The sequence below is a fragment of the Gossypium hirsutum genome, chromosome A04, assembly GCF_007990345.1.
Source record: "Gossypium hirsutum isolate 1008001.06 chromosome A04, Gossypium_hirsutum_v2.1, whole genome shotgun sequence".
Lineage (NCBI taxonomy): Eukaryota > Viridiplantae > Streptophyta > Magnoliopsida > Malvales > Malvaceae > Gossypium > Gossypium hirsutum.
In genome coordinates this window covers 72584391-72592285 of record NC_053427.1, presented here as the reverse complement: position 1 = coordinate 72592285, position 7895 = coordinate 72584391, and the positions used below count along the sequence as shown (strand labels likewise).

At 37.9% G+C, this 7895-nt stretch overlaps 1 non-coding gene across 1 annotated transcript; it reads left to right on the top strand.

Moving 5' to 3' along the window:
- The first annotated feature begins 6112 nt into the window (after positions 1 to 6112).
- Positions 6113 to 6219, top strand: LOC121228697 (small nucleolar RNA R71). The gene has a single exon (XR_005926272.1). It is a non-coding gene; the product is annotated as a small nucleolar RNA R71 (small nucleolar RNA).
- The last annotated feature ends 1676 nt before the right edge of the window (positions 6220 to 7895 follow it).

Genomic DNA, 7895 nt, shown 5'->3' with positions numbered 1-7895 from the left:
TTTGCTTGTCCTCAAGCAAAATCCTCAACTCCTAATCAAAATAAATTATTCTCAACTTATAATTTCTATCAAAAATATCTCAAAATAATCCATAAGTAATCATACATTGAAAATTCAACTGAAAGAACATCAAAGTTTCAGTCATTCCAAGTTGAGCACTTTATCATGAAAATAAGTAATTACCTTTGATTCAAAATGTCACAGAGTTTCACATCCTCACTAAAGATTCACTCAAATCACTTGAGATTTTTAAGGATAATAAATGAAGCACTCAATAGTCAATAATGAAAAGTCATTACCATAGGCTTGCATGAAAATCACATCTGCACCACTATAAATTGAGATGATACATCAGTCAAAAGGTCTTTAGAGGGTTGTAACATGGCTTTGGTTAGGGGTTGTGGTTACAAGCTGAAAGAAACGGTTAGAATAGAGATTGAATTGAAAAATCACTTAACTAGAAAAAGATTTAATCATCACTTGCGTACAACAGAGCTTCTTCTCAGAAAATGGAATTGAACTTCTTTGGCTTAAAAGATTACTACTAATATGTATATATACACATGCATTTTATTTTTTTACAATAACAAGTTAAATAACATAGACTAACTATTAAGAACAAGACATAGCTGAGCAACTATTTCAATTCAAATCTCGACAAAAATATGGATCAAAATTAATTTAGGGGATTTCAATAATAATGGGTTAAGGGTTAATATTAAGGGTAATACAAGAAATGGCTTGTTAGGCTCAAGGGGGTTTATTAGGGGTTAATCGTGGAGGTAGGCTTTTCATGGCATGAGTGGGTTAATCCTAAGTGCCTTAATCATTTTGACATATCAAATCAAATGGTGTGGTCTTGACATGCATAATCAAGCAAGTTCTAGAATAGCAGTTCAATACTGACGCGCTCAAAGCAATAATAGAAGTGAGCATGAAAGAACTAATAGATGCTCAAAAGGCTAAAAAATCTCACAAAAATTATGGCTTTTTGATGTTTAAAGCTTGTGAATTCTAACTCAAAGTAATACCTAAACTTTGGGGAAACAATCTAAAATTTTAAATTCTTAAAAATCAACTTATCATGCTTGATTCTCTAATGTCTTAAAGTTTAAACAATCAATGCATAAATGCCTATGTTTTAATTCAAGATATATCAGTAAAATTCATAAATCAATCAAAATTTATCCTAAATATGATATGAGAGCTTTTCAGGAGAACAAAGCAGTCATTCAGGGTTTTTTTTTATAGTGAAATGAATACCTCCCCACACTTAAGATGTACATTGCCCTCAATGTACAAAGATAGATATAAGAATATAAAAATAAGATAGGGAGAGAAGTGAAACTTCCTGAGTGATGAATGAATTTCCTTGAACTGGAGTTTTGGAGAATATTCGGTGTGAGGGTGGAGGAGGATACTCCAGTGGTGGTAGAGGTTCATTAGTCCATAAGTCCTGCGCCAAAAGAGTATTATATCTGAAATTGGTTATGGTCGTGGTCGAGCAGGACATGGAAGTAGTAGAGAACCTTTCCAAGTGGAGTTTTGAGTCCCTGAGTAATAGTGAGCTTTGGAGCTTGTTATAACTGTGATAGCATCAGGAACTCTTTTAGAAAGTATATAAGGAAGAATGATTACTCGATAGGAAATAGTCGGATTTCAAAATTGTTAAATAAAAATTATAAATCCTAATAAAAATAAGATGAAAGAAAAATAAAAAGTAGTCTTAAAATAAAATAAAAGTAAAAACATAAAATAATAAATAAAAGTTTTTAAACATCTTCATCTCTGGATGGTAGCGAGGTGGGACTGGCGATGAGATGTGGAGGTGCTGACATATCTGCTGTAGAGTAGAATCAATGTTGTCAAATTGTTGAAAACACTGCTGCTTGAATCGAGTGAGGCGCTCAGAAATATCAGCATATGAAGCCACCGCATGAACTGGACGAAAGGTGGCTGAGACGGTGGGTCCTCGTGCTGTAAAGGGACATCATCAGGAATGTTCTCGGAGGCCTCCTCCTCAGTGGATTGGGCGAGATGATATTGAGGAGGGTCAGTTCTTCGGTGCTTTTCGATCATTCTCATGCTTAGCATGCTCGAGATGCCTTGTGGAAACATCTGGCCAATGAGGGTCAAGGATGATTCTTGGGCCGTGGTGTTGAGGAGCCAGAAGTGTCGAGCCAACTGAGTAACGTAGGGGCCAATGGAGATGACCCCCTTCCTATGCCGCTCCGTTTGGTGTTGAATGGCAAAGGCAATGAAATAGGAAAGGTGGATGACATGCTCGTGCGGCATACACCATAGAAAGTAGGCATCGTGAGTGTTGATGACGCTAGTGCTCTCTCGCCTTCCTATAATCGTGTGATTGAAAATGGCGTGTAGGTATCTCAGAGATGGAGGGAGAGCCGGTGCCTTGGAGCAGCTAGGATTGTAGGTGGCCTCACCTGGTACTAGTGCGTCCCAGCACCGTGAAGGAGAACGATGGATGTGACAGTTGAGAGTATCTAAGTCATTCTCCTCCTTGAATTCCTCCGTATATAAACCTAGTGCAGTACCGAATTCTGGGACACTTAGCTGGCAGACTAATCTACCTAGGAGAAATTGGACCGTATAGGGATCATCGTAGTTCGTCATCACGGTCTGAAGATGAAATGTGGAGCATAATTCCATCGTGAGCTCGAGATACGTCGACTCGATGATCCCAAAGAAAAGCTCCCAAGGGTCAGTGGTTAGGAGGGCTTGAATTGCATCAGCCAACTAAACTTGTTCTCCTGCATCCCAGTAGATGCAGCGGCCCACAATTAAAGGTCGGGCAGGAGTATTTGGAAAAGTTCTTCTTGGGGCCCGATGGGGAACCGTAGGAAAGGGTGACGAACTTTCGCAGTAGGACCCGAGCAAAATGACGGTCCCTTCCTTTTCTTTGAAGTAGAGACAACGGCCTTTTTACCACGTGAGGACGACATTGTATACCTGCAAGTGAAAACATCAATTTGTCTTGATGAGTAGACAAGGAAAAATATGACTAAATTCGAGGAGGAAAATGTATAAATATGTTCAGCCACAACTACTAAGTTTAACTAAAACAATAAGTTCAATGGCTTATTTTTGTGGCATTAGCATGGTGATATAAGTAAAAATGGCAAAGAATAGAATGCAACATACTATATGAATGAACAGAAATGTCAACACAAGAAGCATGAAAATTTCAACTATCCTAACCATGAATATGCACTTATAACTAATCAAATGGAGTAGAGAAATCATGTAATGAGCAAGAATTTGAACATGAAAAAGATGATAAATTGTTCTATAAATGAAATTTGAGTGATAGAAAGATGAAAATAATATGAAAAATATAGATTACTATGATAAATAACATTATAAATCAGTGAGATGAAAGAGAAAGGAGTAAACAAATGCTAAAAGAGAGAGGTTGGGTGTCGAAAATGGAGTTGGGAGCAGCGCACAGGCATGGTGGAGAGGGCCTGTGGACTTGCAGTGGATAGGGTTAGGGGTTTTAGGTGAAGAAGAGAATGAATAGTGCAGCCTATTTATAGATTTTGGGGTACACGACCAGTGAACACGCCTGTGTTCCCCAATTTCAGCCTGTGTGATTTGTGAATTTTAAATTTTGGGCGCGTTTGACATTTAGTACATGCCCGTGTTCCTTGGGCGAGTAGGTACACACGACTGTGTCTCATGACCGTGACTGGCTTCGTTCGCTTCTCCCACGCCCGTATATGTAGACCCACGTCCGTGTTAATCTAGCAGGTTTGACCACGGGTGCTAGACACGGGCGTGTCTCACGCCCGTGTTGATTAGACAGGTTTGGCCACGATTTCAAGGCACGGGCATGTCGCACGCCCGTGTTATTTTGGCAGGTTCACCACGACCATGTCGCACAGCCTTAGCGATTTATCGTAGGCCGTGTTAGGGAAATCTTTGCCCTATTTTCACACGGCCCTAAGCACGCCCGTGTGCTTGGCCGTGTCTATGTGGAAAACCTATATTCAAGATCTCCGTTAGTAAGTTAGGTGTTAAATACTAAAATTTAGAGAAATTAATATTGTTAGTGCTCGGGTTGCCTCCCGAAAAGCACTTATTTATAGTCTAAGCTCGACTTACCTCTCCATTGAATGGTCATGGTGGTTCGAGGAGTTTATACTCCTCATTCCTGCTATCATTTTCATCAAAATAAGGTTTCAGACGGGTGTGGTTTACCTTAAAAGTGCCGAACTTGAGATGACTTACCTCGATTGTACCGAATGGGAAAATGCTAAGTACCATAAGTGGGATTTCTTCACTCGGTGTGGTAGTGACAATGTGAGGATCTGCAGCATCTAATAATACTTTATCTCCAACCTTAAGTTGATTTGGGAAGGTATTGAGCTCGTTTTAGATTAGTTTTGGTTTATCGTGTGTTCTCAGTTTATGCGTCTGCCATTCATCTAGCTCCTTGATTTGTAGCCTTCAATCTTCATGAACAAGTCCTCTGCTACTGTTTGAGGATGGCTCATGTGCTTCCTTCAGACTCATTTTTTGCAAAGTAGGTTGTACCATATTGTCAGTTTTAGTAGAATGGTTTAGACGATCACCTTCAATTTCCGATGTGGTGCCAGAATTGCGAGCTTAAAGGGTGATTGTTTTATCTCCCACATGGAGTGTGAGCTCACCTGTGCCAATATCAATAATAGTTTTAGCAGTTGCTAAAAAGGGCCTTCCTAAAAGCAAAGGAGTGTTGCTATCCTCCTTTATGTCTAGAACAATGAAGACAACGGGAGATATAAATTTATCGATTTTAACTAGCACATCTTCAGTAATACCCCTAGGAAATCTTATGGTTTTGTCTGCTAATTGAATGCTCATCCTAGTCTGTTTGGGTTTCCCAAGACCTAATTGTTTGAACACTTTGTAGGGCATGACGATAATACTAGCCCCTAAATCAGCTAATGCATTATTAACATCTAAACTACCAATTAATCAAGGAATCGTAAAACTCCTTGGATCTTTTAGTTTGTTGGGTAGTTTATTCTGTAGAATAGCTGAGCAAACTGTGTTTAGCTCCACATGCGATGCCTCGTCCAACTTCCATTTATTTGCTAAAAGCTTCTTTGAAAATTTCATTGTGTTTGGCATCTGCGATAGAGCTTCAATAAACGGTAAGTTAATATGTAATTTCTTTAAGAGTTTAAGGAATTTACCAAATTGTTGATCAAAGCGGTCTTTCCTTGTCGCATTGGGGTATGGCACACGAGGTTTATATTCGACATTCACTAATTTGTTTTTATTATGACCTACCTCACTTTGACCTCTGCTTACCACAGTTTCTTATCTCGGTTCTAGCTCAGGCTCAATTACTCCTTCTTTGTCTTGAACATTAATCACATTGAGCTGTTCCCTTGGGTTGGGTTCAGTATTACTTAGCAAGCTACCTTGTGGTTGTTCAGAGATTAGTTTGGATAGCTAGCCTATCTGAGTTTCGAGCCCTTGGATCGATGCTTGTTGATTCTTAAGTGCTGTCTCGGTATTCTGGAAATGGGTTTCTAACACTGAGATAAACTTTGTGAGCATCTCTTCAAGGTTCGGCTTCTTCTCTTGTTGGTAGGGTAGTTGTTGGTAGCCTGGAGGTGATCTCTGATTTCCTTGACCTCCCCATGAGAAATTTGGGTGATTCTTCCAACCTGCATTATAAGTGTTACTATATGGATTGTTTTGAGATCGAGGATTATTACCCATGTAATTTAATTGCTCGTTATCCATGTTGTGGCCATAAGGTTGGTATTCCGAATTGGTTGATCCACCTCCACTTGCTTCGCACTGCATTACTGGGTGAACCTGTGAAGAACTAAGAAAACCATCAATATTCTTATGCAAGAGTTCTACCTTATTAGAGAGCATGGTGACCGAACCGACGTTATAAACACTGACAATTTTCGTTGGCTTTGTCCTCATGACTTGCCACTGATAGTTATTCAGTGACATCTCTTCTATAAACTCACAAGCATCTTCAGGTGTTTTATTATTGATGGTTCTGCCAGCAGCTGCGTCAACCATTTGCCGAGTCGAAAGATTCAGGCTATTATGGAACGTTTGAACCTGTAGCCAAAGTAGTAACCCATGGTGAGGGTATCTTCTCAAAAGGTCATTGTATCTCTCCCATGCATCCTAGAGTGTTTCTAAATCCATCTACACAAAAGAAGAGATATCATTACGTAATTTAGCCGTTTTAGCCGGCAGAAAATATTTTAGTAAAAATTTTTCGGTCATTTGTTCCCAAGTAGTAATTGACCCTCGTGGTAACGAGTTCAACCACTGTTTAGCTTTGTTCCTCAATGAAAAATGGAATAACCGAAGACGAATGGCATCATCAGAAACGCCATTAATTTTAAATGTATCGCAGAATTCCAGGAAATTTACCAAGTGAGTGTTTGGATCCTCATCCTGCAAACCATCAAACTAAACAAATTACTGTATAATTTGAATAGTGTTAGGTTTTAATTCAAAATTATTAGCAGCAATAGCAGGCCTAACTATACTTGACTCAGTTCATGTTAAAGAAGGTTTAGCATAATCATACATAGTGCAGGAGGTAGCTGATTGTCTTGGTTTTCATCCATATCTTCGGTTGGGGGTTGAGTATTGTCCTCTTGCTCATTCTTTGTGTATTTTAAGCTTTGCCTTATTTCTCTTTGGTTTCTGCGAACTGTGTGATCGATTTTTTCTTAAAAAAGTAGTTGTCCCGACGGGTTTCTTCTCGTCATAAACTATAAAAACCTGCCAAGAGAAAGAAAAAGTAAATTAATAAATAATAAAAAAATAAAAATAAAATTAAGTTGCAAGAAAAATAAATGGCTAAAGTAATAAAAATTGAGTGTTCCTAATATCTTAGTTCCCCGGCAACAACGCCAAAAACTTGATCGTGATTTTTATGTGACAGGTTTTAAATATTTATAATGAATCATTCTTGAAACTAACTATTATCATGATGTAGGCAAGTGTACCTATCGAACAGTAGTAAAGTTTTAGCAAGACCAAATTGTCGAACCCAAAGGAACTAAAAGTACTAGTAATGACTGTATTTTTATTATCTAGCCTAAAAATAATGGGGTTTTATTTTAACTAACTAATTATCTAAACTAAGAATTCATAGAAAGTAGAATTGGGGGATTACTTTTGGAAAATGATTGAATGAAGACAATACCTAAGAAAAAATCCACCTAGACTTTACTTGTTATTCTGGCTTCGAATCAGACGATTTATTCTTTTAACTTGTTCCGTAGAGATCCCTAAGTTATGTTATTATGCCTGTAATATCCTGAATTAGGGCTTAATCGGAATAGTGGTTTCGTGACCACAAATATGAGATAGAAATAATCATTTTACAATGATTTTGATGTTTATGATATGATTGCATGATTGTGTGAAAATTTCGTGATGAAATTCTATGCCTAAAGTGCTTAAATTGAAAGTAGGGACTAAATCGAATAAGTTGCAAAACTTGCATTCTAGAAGTTTTTAGCATGAAATTGTTTTGGAATATTAATGAGGAGGTCTTAAATAGCAATTTGACCAATTTTAAGTTCATGGACAAAATTGGGACATGGAAGGAATTTTTAGAAAGTTTAGTAGTAAGGGTATTTTGGTCATTTAGTTATTAAAATGAATTAAAAACAAAATTAAAAGCCAATTTTTGTCCATCTTCTTCATTAGGCCTAAATTTCAAGGGTTCTCCATAGCTAGGGTTTGTTTCAAGCTTCAAAGCTCCATAGTAAGTGATTCCAAGCCCCGTTTTTAATGTTCTTTACGTTTTTGGAATCCCGGTAGCTCGATTAAGCTTATGTTAGCAATAATTCAACCTAGGGTTTATATTTGGAAAAATACCCATAGGTGAAATT